Source organism: Schistocerca serialis, chromosome 10, assembly GCF_023864345.2.
Source record: "Schistocerca serialis cubense isolate TAMUIC-IGC-003099 chromosome 10, iqSchSeri2.2, whole genome shotgun sequence".
NCBI classification, from domain to species: domain Eukaryota; kingdom Metazoa; phylum Arthropoda; class Insecta; order Orthoptera; family Acrididae; genus Schistocerca; species Schistocerca serialis.
The window spans coordinates 86481871-86496131 of NC_064647.1; the positions used below are offsets into that span (position 1 = coordinate 86481871).

At 42.1% G+C, this 14261-nt stretch overlaps 1 protein-coding gene, 1 long non-coding RNA gene and 1 pseudogene across 4 annotated transcripts in view; all 3 read right to left on the minus strand.

Moving 5' to 3' along the window:
- The window catches only part of LOC126424544 (uncharacterized), a 227052-nt gene that overhangs the window by 104806 nt on the left and 107985 nt on the right, over positions 1-14261 (minus strand). The gene's annotated exons all lie outside the window — the stretch shown is intronic.
- LOC126424543 (cytochrome P450 4g15-like) overlaps positions 1-14261 on the minus strand; it is a 176315-nt gene that overhangs the window by 104806 nt on the left and 57248 nt on the right. The gene's annotated exons all lie outside the window — the stretch shown is intronic.
- On the minus strand, positions 1902-2019 carry LOC126425634 (5S ribosomal RNA; annotated as a pseudogene).

Here is a 14261-nt window from a genome sequence, read left to right on the forward strand (position 1 = left end):
TGACATTAATCCTCATTTGGAGTGAATTGTTTGACATGTGTACTTGATCATTTCTGCTTTAGTTTTCTGTATGTGGTAAATTTCTTGTAGGTTAGGAGGTGTTTTTTATTGTTGATTCTAATTTTTTTCATGGCTTCTTCTCTAGCAGCTTGTTTGCTGTTATATTCTCTCTGGTCTTCTGCAAATGTGCAGCTGTTTGTCCCATAGTTCCAGGCTCCCATGTGTTCTTTGTATCTGGCATCAAATGTTCTACCTGTTTTTCTATGTATCTGCCATTACAAGTGTTAGACTGTAGTTGATATATACCTGATTTCTGGTAAATATCTCTGTTTTTGTTGATTTGGGGGTGTATTTTTGTATAGAACTGTCTGTTGTGTATGCTATGATTATTTCCTGTCATTTAAAAATGTTGGTGATTTTATGTGCAAGTATCTGTTTGTACGTTTTGTTCAACATCTTGTGTTTTCTATCATATTTTTCTGATTATTCTGTGTTGTTGTTATGGTACTGAGTGTATTGTTAGGTTCTGTTGCGTTTTTGTCTGTGGTTTGGTGCTTTCTGCTTTTGTTTTACTTTTAATTTTGTTGTTTAGCTTTGTGACTTTGTTACTATTGTAATCGTTGTTTTGTTGTCTGCATTATTATGTCCAGTTCTTTTGGGTAATTTTACTTGGTGAGTGGCACTGTGTTGAGTCTATGGGGCATGGGTCGAAATGCTGCTTGCTTTTGTAAGTGTGGGTGGTTCGAAGATTGGGAATACTAATGTCCGTTCCTATGGGTTTACAGTAAATTTCAAACATATGTTTATGGTTTTGTTTTATTGATCGTTCTATCCAGAAACTTAATTTGGTTATTCTGGTAACTCCACTGTGTAAACACGAGTTCAGTGACGTTATTTTCCCCACTGACGTAAGAGAACTGGACAGGAAATGCTGTACAGGTATAGTGTGTCTACAGAACGTAAGCCGAGTAGCATTGTGGTAGTGGGGGAAGTTATTTTTCCCTGAAGAACGTTGCGGCTGCCGTACCAGAAGTCAAAGAAGTAGTTTCGCCTCTAGCAACACAGAACAGTCTGCAGACGTTTACGTGGGTTCCAACCACCTGAGTTAGTATCAGTGGCAGCTCATGTTCGTATTCCATGCAGTGTTGATCCACTTTGTGGGGAAAAAAAAATCACTCCCCGGGCATGACTGGTCACTCGGTCGGCAATGATTGATAAGGCGCCCTGCGGAGGTCGGTGTAGCTTCGTGAAACTCCGCGCAGTCGCTCTTTGTGCTACAGTGGGGTACGAGAGCGGCGGACCACCTGCTCGCTCTTCCGTTTCGTGACCTATGCTATGAAGGCGGGGAGCGCAGGGCCAGAATCCGACGCCCAACCTTCCTCTCCGCCTTCACTCTTTTACAAATCGAGAACACCATGCATCCACGAATACGGCTCTGTTGGACTCATAGGTGGCACACACCATTTAAAATTTCTTCTTAACGCACTTAAGATAACAGTAGATATTAATTTTATGCCATTAAAACACTATTTTCAGTAATATGCGATTTTTGCATGCAAAGCGGAAAGTATTACTCGAAGATGAGAAATTAATTGGACCATATTTGTGAGATATTTATTGTAGTCTAATTTTGTACTGAGAAGCATTTTCCCTAGAAGTCACGGATTTTGAGATATTCGAGTAAAATGTAAATAAAACTAAAAAACTAAACTCCATCCGAACAGGCCTTGGAAGGCCGCCGTCTCATCCTCAACATAGAGGCGTCACTGGATGCAGATATGGAGGGGCATGTGGTCAGCACACTGCTCTCCCGGCCGTATGTCAGTTTACGAAACCGGAGCTGCTACTTCTCAATAAAGTAGCTCCTCAGCTTGCCTCACAAGGGCTGAGTGCACCCCACTTGCCAACAGTGCTCGGCAGACCGGATGGTCACCCATCCAAGTACTAGTCCAGCCCGACAGTGCTTCACTTCGGTGATCTGACGGGAACCGGTGTTACCACTGCGGCAAGGCCGTAGGCAAAAATATAAATAAAGTGACCTTTACATGGTCTCCCACCCTCCACCGCGACCTGCATGCCTCACCAGTCAGGAATTTCAGTATGCTATTCACGACTATGCCCCTATCACGTTTTTTCCACTTAATCTGAATGAGCAGCGCTTGCAGTTGAGGTGTTGCGGTCAAATCAGGAGCATATCACTTCATGGCGCTTTTGAGATGTACTGAGCAACCTCGTAATCTTGAGCAGTTTTAGTCACAAACCCTATAGTTACTCCCACACGCTCATCAGGAAGAATACACTCTTATACCCAAACCTGGAATCATAGAATAAAGGCAAATAATAGAAAATGATAATAGAAAATGACCGACATATCACCTTTTTATTCAAATAACACATACATTAACATAAATATTGTGCGACTAAAGACAGTATATTTTAAAGCAAGATATTTGACTTCAGCATGTTCATAAAAATTCCTGTTATTTACGAAGCTCATTCAATAAATAATGTCCGACATTTTTTTAAAAAGCCATGACTATACATAGACAAACGTCCTTGTTGGTGCTTCACATTTCATGTTTGTTCTCTGCGCCGGTGAAGTTTCGAACCGTCCTGACATATGACAGGGCCGTTCTCCAGCGTCAAAATGGCGTCTACACACGACTCACGTTACAAGCAGCGTGCTGTTATTGAATCATTGTGTGCAGAAAAAGAAATGGTGGTGAACATCCGTAAACATTTGTGTGCAGTGTATGACGATGCAGCAGTTGGTAGGAGTGCAGTTGGACGATAGGTAAAGAAAGTTATAGCCTCAGGAAATGCAGAAACAGATCAGCCATGCTGGGGACGTCCTGTCACAGCCACCGCTCCAGACATGCTGAATCGTGCGGATGCCATTATTCATGCCGACTGGCGATTCACAACTCGACAATTGGATCTACAGGTGTCAGTCAGCATTGGAAGTGCGTCTGAAATCATCAAGACCCTCAGATATACAAAGAAGTGTTCACGATGGGTTCCACAAATGCTCACAGCGGACCACAAATTCAAAGATAGGTCATTTCATCTGATTCGTTTGAGCGTTTTGAGACCAACGGAGAGGTTTTACTGTGACGGTTCGTTACGGGAGACAAAAGCTGGGTGCACCACTTTGCGACGGAAACAAAAAGGCACTCCATGGAGTGACATCATCCTCATTCACCACAAAAGAAGAAATTCGAGACAACCGTCTCTGCTGGAAAAGTCACGATGACAGTCTTCTGGGATCTTAATGGGGTCATTCTCGTAGATGTGATGCAAAGAGGATCAATTGTCAATTCAGAGGCATACGTGAAGACACTGAATAAACCCAAGCACCGTTTGCGACGTGTTCGATCGACAAGAATCCAGCACAAATCTTGCTCCAACACCATAATGCACCCCCACACAAAAGTCTGAGAACCCAGGAACACATCGCCAAATTGGATAGAACATCATTGCCTCATCCACCCTACACTCCAGACCTGGCACCCTCGAACTTCCATCTCTTTGGGCTGCTTAAAGATTCCCTACGGGGAACACACCTTGAAGATGACGAGAGTGTCAGTCATGCAGTGAAAACATGGCTACGCCTACAGGACAAGAACTTTTACTAGCAGGGAGTACATGCTCTTCCATGATGCTGGCACATGGCCATAGAAGCTGATGGAGACTACGTAGAAAAATAGTACACAGACAAGACATGTTGATGTGTATTGTCACTAAATTCTCATTCTTAACTACAAATATGTTCTGAGAAAAAAAAATGGGGCATTGCTTATTGAACGTCTCTTGTCTATAAACATTCGTAATTAAACAATACATATCAAAATACACAATGTAATGGAACACAATATCCTTTTTGGTGCCTTGGGTTGTAGCACCCACATCTTTTACTTATTAAAGAACTCTATTTATTTCGACAGACACACATGTTCATCAACTTGTCACACTTGATCGCTGCTCCAAACCACACTTCCAGATTCATTGTCGTCTGCTCCACAGTCACTTGCTTAGAATACCATCAAATTACTCACGAAACTGAAAAGGGATAACATCCATCATCCTCTAGTCTTTCAGGTTACAGAGGAGTAACATCCTTTTACACTCTGGGCAGATTATGAAAATGAGGGACTATATCGGCCTTAACCAGAGGAAATTCATATTCCACCATTCCAATGCTCGTGGGTGACACCGAGATGGTGTTTTGCCTGAACAGTGCACTCAAACACTTTGTTAACTGCATCCCGCTACGGTGCTGCCATCACGCCTCAATCTGTTTCACGAAATATAGGGACTTGTCTCTATGACAAGTTCAATTTCTACACGAAATGAAATTTCAGCACTGGTTTGGACGGGGAAAAAATCACTGAATAACAGATGGCAAGAACCTTTTTCACCTCAGTGCCTCAGTTATCATCCATGAGAACTTTACGGCATTTCAGTTACGGTGGCGTCAGGGCAGAACTTGGATGCGCATGGCGGTACAGAATGTCATCGAAATTTGTTTCTCCCACCACACATGCTCATAGTTTTTTAGGTTATTAGGCAATGTAGGTCACAAGTGGCAGACACATATTTTGTCCCGAGAAAACCCTCTCACACTCCCACTACCCATTTTCTCTTTTTTCGTCGCGCTTTGAGAAAGTTTTACCGTATCCAAAACTTCATGATAGTGGTCAGATAGCGATATTAATAAACCGTTTTCTGTGACTGGTAGTATACACAGTCCATTAGAATAATGTATACACACTAAAAGTATAACTGATGTGTTTATTTTACATTTAATAATTGATCACACATGTTGTACAACAAACAGTATAGCACATGGTTACTTTAAATGCTCAAAATCTTCAGCGTTGGCGGCTGTACACATAACAGAATTACGAGCGGTCGCCATAACTACGTCATTCAATGTTACTGTGGAGATCGCTCCGCATTTCACTGTAATCTCCTGGCGAAGTTCCTCCAGCGTGTGTGGCTTACGTTGATAGACATTATGCTTCACAGTTCCCCACAAGTAAAAGTCCACGGGTGTAAGACCTGGCGACCATGGAGGGAACTCAATGGACCCTCTTCGTTCAAACCAATGCCCCGGAAAACTGTCAACCAGGAAAGCTCCTATGGCTAGGTGGTAGTGCGGTGGCGCCCCGTCCTATTGGTAGAAGACCTCTTCATCAGCTCCATAGAAAGCACGTATACCTGGTAAAACTTATGTGCGTAACATTTCCAGGTGGACTTCTCTAATGACAGTAGCATCAAAGAAAAAGGGTCCTACTAATCCCCTATATGATAGTCCACACCACACATGAACCCCTGGTAGATCGACCTCTTTATCCACATAAACATGAGGATTTTCAGTACACACTGTTACGCCGATTCGCGGTTCCATTAAGTTTTAATGGTACCTCGTCACTCTACACTATCTTCTTCAGAAATTGTCCATCATCAGTTACCATTTGCTGATACCATTCGCAAAATTGCGTTCGGCGAGCAGCATTGTCATCATTAATCGCGTGCAATAATTGTGGAATGTAAATAATCGTGGAATGTAAACTTTCCACTTTCAGAATTCTTCGTACACCTGTACTGCTAAACGCACTTCTGGTCCACATTGCGTCACAGACATCTGTGGAGAATTAACGTTTCCAACACGAGAGCCAATGAAGCAGGACTAGTAGCTGTACACTGTCTTCCTGATCTTACTTTGTGAATATCACAAATCGTTCCAGGCGATTCACACTTGTCAATGATGCATTTAATTGTTAGGCAGGTTGGCGGTTCCGTTTTAAACTCCCGCCTCCACTGAGGTTGCATTTCAACAGGATTACCAAACTTTAAAAACCACTTCACAATACATTTTCGTTGCTTCAATATCAAGCGTGCTTCAGCCATCTTAGTTTCCCAATACCGAGATAAACATCTGTTGTGCCAAAGACCATACTGCAACACATTCGTAACTCAAACCGAACGACAATATCGATGTCTCGATAAAGCCCGACAAAGAGTGTATACACTTTTCTGGTGGCCTCCGTATTTCCTAGCGGAAGACAGATTCAAAATTCTATATGATCACTTAGGTTCTGTTTCAAAAGGAGTGGCAGACTTTCAGGATCCTCGAAGAGTTAACGTAGAGCCCAGTTACAAATATGCATTATAAAACACAAGAAAATATCCTCAGATTTTAGCATTCCTGAGCCGTGCGTGGCTGGTGTTCACGGCTTCTGTTAATTTATATCCTGATTTTTTTCTTTTTTTACCATACTGCCACCTTGGTATGTTAGTTTCAGTTTCTGTTGTCACTGAATTGCTGCTTTGTCTGCCCATGAGTGGGAGCATCGATATAGCCCTGCTGTATTATCTTTGCTGACTGCTATGACTTCCCGGTTGACGTTTGTCATGCAGCGAGTTGGAACACGCCTGCAGTGCAGTTTGGACCTGGCAGTCGTAGAGTTGGGACGCGGTGGAAGTCGGTCGGGTTGGAGCAGTAGTGAGGCTTGGATATCCATGACTCGCCCAACCGTCGCCGGCACACATGATAGCACTCAAAGAGGAGTGTACTTTGCCTTATTATGCAAAACTTCCCTATTTACCTTGTCACGTTCCACTAAAGAAAGACTAATTTTTAAGGATGATGGGTAGGTGAAGCCAGAAATGCTGTGTGTTTTGGATCAACACAACGGAAGATATTACACGTTTATTTTTGTACCAAGGACGTAGTTTTTCCTAAGCTATTGAACTTAATTCCTCACTTAATAGCATTAATAAACCAGTGTTTCAGAATTCTCTAGCCATTGCGTCTGCACAATATGTATGTGAGGTGACATTGTGCAAACGCTGCTGTGCTTTGGCAAAAGATACATATTTTAACATGGCAACAAGTGAAATGTAAGTTTTACTCGAAATTCGACACTCATGGTGCTTCTCTGCAAATTGCAAATGGTTATCAAGACAGGCGAACATAATCCTCTGCTTTTGTTGCATTTTCAGCGGCATTCTTTTTGGGTAATAACAAAAGCAGATCGTTTCCAGTGGCCACCATGCAGGGGTAGGAGTGCAGGGGCTCCACTTAATATTTACAAAAAATGTCAGCGCGGGCTTCAGATGAGAACGACGCCTCCCCTCCAGCGCTTGGTATTTCCCTTACACAGCCTGCCCCCCAGCCTCCCGCACTACCGCTCTCTCCACATATACCCTGCCAACTGTGCATCTACCGGCCACGTTAGTTTATGTGCACTTCACTTCCCTTCGCAGGTGTTAAAATTCAAATTGTGTCCTTACACAGGGTGGGAAGGGGCTGTGACGCTCAAATCAAGTTAAAGAGGTTGAGGATGATTATTTCGCTTCGCCCTATTAGGTGCCACAGCATGCTTCACTGGAGCCAACAGTAACCAGACGATTTGTCGCCAGTTGCACATAATGCAGAATCTAGGTGTTGCGCCAGAAATCTAGATCTCAACTGGCGTTGAGGATAACGGTGGAAAAATACTCGGCCATAGTCTGGGCAGTGTCTCGCAGGTTTGTCTGAGACCTACATTCCCCTCACGTCAGCCACTGGGACCCTCCTTCCTCTCTCAGAACTCTTCCTGCTTGTCTTCCATTCTTAGTGGCACGGTTTATACCGTTTAGAAGCTGTCCCCGAGATATCTTTTTGCTGTCTCTAATAGTCGGCGACATCTCACCCTCACTACTGAGATGTCTCCGAGGTTCTCTACAGCTGGCTGGCACTTGAGCCTGCGCATAGCCACCTGCCTGGCCTGATTGCCAGGTGGTTCAAAAAGGGCTCCGAGCACTATGGGACTTAACATCTGAGGTCATCAGTCCTCTAGAACTGCACCAAACCACAGCCGAAATAGTTTTAAAAGTATTTTGAAACCGTCGCTGTAGTCCTTTTTTGGATTTGCGTTTGGTACTGCAGTACAATTTTCTTGAATGAACTTAACTGCGTCATAGCAGTGTACTTTCGTTGCCAACTTGAATTTGTGAAACAACCAGAAGTCGTCTGGGGCCAAATGCAGCGATTACGGCGTGTGATACAGGACTACGATCCATATGCTGGCCATAAACTCGCTCACGGTCTTCGTTTTGTGGGCTGGGATGTCGTCATGGAGGAGCGACAGGGAACCTGCCTCTCGGTATTTGGGTTAAATGGTTCAAATGGCTCTGAGCACTATGCGACTTAACTTCTTAGATCTAACTTAGAACTACTTAAACCTAACTAACCTAAGGACATCACACAGATCTATGCCCTAAGCAGGATTCGAACCTGCGACCGACTGAAGCGCCTAGAACCACTCGGCCGGCGACAGGTGGTGTTCGTCGCTCCACCATAGAATTGGCTGCCTTTCTAGCTCTCCTGAAGACTATAGAATGGATACCTGGTGGCGGGATAGATCCTTTGCTAATATGATCCACCCATTTCTGGACACTGCACGGGGTTCAAAGACAGAAAGCCATAAAGTGCCCATTGTGGGGCTTTCTGTCAGTCACCAGCATGTCTGTCAGGTAAATCCAGATCGGGAATTCACCACTTGGGTGATTGAGCACTTTCCACTAAGTGGAGCATGCAAGGACCAAAGAGCATACTAAACGAACGACCCTACTACAGTGCTCCCACCACTTTCAAGAAACATGCAAGTGACAACATGAGAAGCTCACAATTGCACTAGCCCCTGGGGCAGGTGGTTGCAGAGCCCCAAAGGTCTTCGTGTGCATTAAGATACCCACCAGGGTGTAAAGGGTGGGGGAGCTGAGTAATGGATTCACTGAGAGCGTCTTTGACTGGCAGGTAAGCTGAAGATGCCATCAACCTGCGACCGAACCGCCGAATCCTTTCGTCAGTAAATGGGGTATGTTCTCAACTGACTCAGTTGTTTTAACCCCCTACCCGGACGGAATGACCCACTTCCTAATTCCGAATGTATATCACCAATACGGACTTGTAGCTGTCACGCCTTTGCGCTTACTGCTATGTATTTTAACAGTAAAAAGCTCAGTTCTAATGGTAAGAGGTAGTAGTGAATTCAAGTTGTTAATATTTGAATACAGCACAGCTGCCACACGCTCAGTTCACTTTTACTCCGCTCCTACCCTCGCCACTGCACAACATTAACTATGTGTTCTTGGACCTTGCTAACCTATTAAATTCACTTGCGTGTTCATTTTGACCGTTACTAGCCAGTATTTACCTAATGATTAAAGCACACTCCTAACGGACTATTTCCCAAAGAACTTTGATGATTGAACGGGTTCGATCCACAGCCTACAGTGCCCTACAGTTCACATGGTAATACTGCCTACCTGACCCACTTAACTTGGTAGTGAGCTTATGTATCCAATCATCACTGCTAGCAGCAGTGGATAATCCTATCAGCACGACGAGAGCAGCAGACTTACTGTCGAATCCTCCTGAAAATACTTATAACTACGGTCCCCAGCTCTGAAGGAGCAAAAGACTATAACAATTTTTGGCTCGTTTCAAAGTAAAATGGCTTGAATTGAATTTAAACTTAATTTTGAATATTACTATTACTGAGCATTCAAGGTGATTCAACAAAGCAAATACTCTTTCAATTTCTGTGTGTTGCCTTGGTAATTACTACCAAGACTATTTATGCAACTTGGGTTAACAAATTTCTATCCTTGGACATAGGTAATGATTTTGGATATTACTCTTTGAACAATTGATATAGAATTGCTTAAGTGACGTTACTTAAAAAGTTACTCAGAAAAATTTAAGTTAACTATAGAATGGCGACTCATTCTGATGTGACCATTGCTCTTTTCAACCTTTTTGTACGCTAAAGTATTGTACAACAAAAATAATTGTAAATGAAAGAGGCGATGGTGGCCTCAGTCTGATTTCACTATATTATGTTTGAGGTTACTACACTTTACAATGAACAACATGCGTCGTAATTTTACTCATAACTGTATTCTGTCTTCTGTAATTGCATAAAAAGAAAAACTGGTTTTCTCCTTTTACATTTTTATAAAGATCGAATTAACAATTACGATCAGTCTTGCCTTGGATGGACGTGCCGGTGCTGGTGGTGAGATGTATGTGGATAACGCAACTCTTCGCGCCTCATGCCGTTAATGGCGGCTGGAACAACGAGCCGTAGCACTCGTACAAGCTACTGCACGTTCGCCATAAAATCTGGGTGCAGGAACTCTTACAATCGGCCTCAGTGGCATAGAGGCGGCTTCGATAACCATTCGTCGCGTTTTACTCCACAAACGGCGACGATATTCGCCTCTTCACCGTTGCACAATCACTTTTGTGCGAGCACAGTTACACACGTCCGATCACGTCAACACTCCCCAGGCCATTCTGTTGTTAAGTCCCTCTGTCTCCAGCTACCACTAGCGACTAGCGACCACGAGTGGGGCTCTTACCCTACCACATTTTCACGAAATCATTTAATGTTTAAGAAATTTTATATTTATTACCGTGGAGTTCATGCCAGTCATAATGATTTAGTACTATCGCTGAACAACATTAAATAACTTATAATTAACAAGAAAAAGAATACATTTGAGTCCGAGAGCTTAGTGCATTGTCTGATAGATAGTGTGGTGGTGTGTTTCCGCTAGTTCCCGCTACTGTCAGCTCACGCTAATTCCCAATAGATGGCATCAGGGTGTGCTCCCTGGCAGTCTCACGCCAGCGCGCCCGTTTCCGACGCGCGGGCTCCAAATTACTGGCACCCTAACATCATTTCAGTTCCGTTACACATGCCCCACATCTTATTGAAGTATCTAACAGTGATAATTCAATAAGAAGTCTCTCCTATAATGAATCTGAAAACGATCATTAAGCTTATTACAAAGGTTTTTGCCCTTTCTTACTGGTACTCCTCCACACTTATATTACATATTTAAAATTTAACACCAATTCTTTCTCTCTTTACAACTAAACATTACAGAAATGATTTAAATATACTCATTTCAATTTTCTTACTTCTAAACACAGTACACTTTAAACATTTTTTCACAAAAACTTTAAATACACTTCTTTTATCTCAGGCAAGTAAAACACATGTAATGCACCTATTACTTTATAGCCCGTCCTTTTCACTTTACCTCCTCATTTTTCTACTTCTTCCACAACACTTATTTACACATCTGTTAAGGCTTTCTTAGAAGCTCAGTCTTTCCCTATCTGTTTAGTCTCTACTTAAACTAGAAGTTTCATTAGAATACTGCAGCATATTTTAATGAACATTTACCTTTCGCATAGAACAAAAGAAACAAAACTGTTTTCATATTACTTTACTTTAATATTTATTTATATATATATATTTATTTATTTATTTTCAATCTGGTAGAATCCGTGGTTCATACCTTTTGAGATCCACTACGTTTCTTACTCCCAGGCGTTTGCATGTTAATACGTACTCTAAATAATAAGCATTCACATTGGGTCTGGACACTATTTTAAATGGTCCATTATATATATATTTAAATTTGATGATCACGTTATTAATTTCACTTGACTTTTCATGTGTTTTTACAAGAATGAGATCACCTATTTTGAATTTAGGATTCCTTACTTTTTCGTCGTGACAACGAATTCTCGCATCTGCTTGTTTTCTCATCTTGTCATTTACTGAGTTCTTTTTACTATCACAATGTAATTCAACTCTATCTGGAAATTGTAGTAGGTCTTCTACTAGACTTTTACTTCTTGTCTTTTTCAGGATTTTTTCTGGAGTAAATCCAGTGCTCTCGTTTGTTAATGAATTCATGATTTCTTCGAATTCACTCATGTACATGCCCCACTTCTTGTGGTTTCTATGGCAGTACGTCCTAAATAACCGACCTATCTCGCGCATATATCTTCCTGCCGGATTGCTTGATGGGCGATAAGCTTAGATATGTACCACTTCTACCTGTTTCTCAGTCATTCCAGCCTTCCACATTTTTGAGCAAAACTGAACACCATTATCCGATAGTATTCTCTTTGGCTTCCCTACTTACACAAAATAATCGCACACCACTTTATCTTACACAGCTCTGGCAGTAGCTTTATATACTTTGAGAAAAGTTCAGCTGCTACAAATATGTACACAAAACCCCCCATGGTTTTCAGTAATGGTCAAAAGATATCTACTGCTACTATTTTTAATACTTCATCAGGTCTTATTGATTGCATGGGCCCTTGATTAGTGGCATTCGTTACTTTCGCCTTTTGGCATAGATCGCAAGATCTTATCCTCTGTGCTACCCTTCATGCCATGTTGTTAAAGGTAATGCATTCATCTAACTTATCGGTACACTTCCGTGCACCACAGTGACCATATGCCAAGTGAACATAATCTATCAGCACTTCAGTGTGTTATTCTGGCCAACATACTCTCCACTTCCCAGGATTACTTAATCTTTGAAGATACAGTACATCTTTATGTATTTTATATGAAGCCCTTATGTTAGTTGCATCCAGATTGTCAAACTCCATCTTTACTGACTTGAGTGCATCATCATCACTTTGATACCTTCGCATATTCCGACATATTTCCCTAATTTTTTTTCTTCCTTCCACTTTTTTGAAGTAATTCACCTCAAAAACATCTTCCCTGTTCTTTACACTTTCTAGTGTCTCACATCCTTCCGGTAATCTCTACAAAGCATCCGGTACTGCATGTTCTTTCCCTTTAACATACTTGATCTCTATGTCAAATTGTTGTAAAAACAGCGCCCATCTGGTCAACCTGTTATGTAACTGTAGTGTCGGCAGACTTGCCAACACTACATACACTAATAGAAAGAGGCGGACAAGATGCATGCACTAACTCACGCAGGGTGGCGTGAGGTCTGAAACAGGATACGTAATGAATGCTATAAAGAAAAGTACGTAGCTGCTGGAATACTTAACTTTAATCCATCATTTGTATACAGCGTTCTTGATGATACAAGTGAGACTCTCTCTAGATAAGTGCAACGTAATGCTAATGGCGCCTTGCTAGGTCGTAGCCATGGACTTAGCTGAAGGCTATTCTAACTAGCTGCTCTGCAAATGAGCGAGTCTTCGTCCGTGTAGTCGCTAGCAAAGTCGTCCGTACAACTGGGGCGAGTGCTAGTCCGTATCTCGATACCTGCCTTGTGGTGGCGCTCGGTCTGCGATCACTGACAGTGGCGACACGCGGGTCCGACATGTACTAATGGACCGCGGCCAATTTAAAACTACCACCTAGCAAGTGTGGTGTCTGGCGGTGACACCACAGTGACAATCTGCAGTCCTTCAAAAATATTAAAGCTTTGTGGTCTGTATGGACCACAGTCTTATGTCCCCATAAGAAAAGTTGAAATTTCCTAAAACCCCATACTATAGCTAAGGCCTCCTTCTCTGAAACCGTGTACTTTCTTTCGTACTTAGACATGGTTCTACTCGCAAATGCTATCTGTCCATGAGTTTTTCCCCCATCTATCATTACCTCCTGAAATATGGATACTCCCAATCCATAATCTGAACTATCTGCTTCCATGTGGAATGGTTCACACAGATCAGGTTGCCATAACATTATGTTTTTAGCCAAATTGTCTTTTAGCCAGTTGAATGCTGTTTCACATCCCTCAGTCCATATATACACACTGCTCTTCTTAAGTAGGTTGTTCAGATGTTGGCTATTGAACACCTGATCATCCACATACTTATGATAAAAGGAACAAAGTCCTATAAACGACTTTAGTTGTTTTTTATTCTTGGAAGCCGAACAATTTCTTATTGCTTTGACTTTATCAGGATCCTTTTCAATTCCCTCTGGTGTTACTATGTGACCTGAAAACTTTATTTGTTTCTTCACAAACTCGCATTTTTTCAGGTTCAGGGTCATTCCTCCTTTAATTAAAGCTTTGAACAACCTGTCACATAAATCCACGTGCTCTTCCCATGTCCTTGTATTGGTAGCATTTGCCATTGAACAAAAATGCCCTGTACTTCCTAGACTCCTCAGTTAATGGGATTTGCCAGTATTCTGCTGTTAGGTCTACACTAGTCATGTACTTTACACCATTAAACTTCTGCAATAAATTATCTATGTTCTCAGGACGATCCAACTCCCTCTTCTCTACTTTATTCAGTGTATGAGCATCTATCACTATTCGTACACTTCCATCTTTCTTTCCTACTATCACCAGTAGGTTATTATATGGGCTAGAACTCCGTTCAATGACCCCACATGAAATCATTTTATCTATTTCCTTTTGAACTGCTTCTTTCTTAGACAAGGGTACATTATATG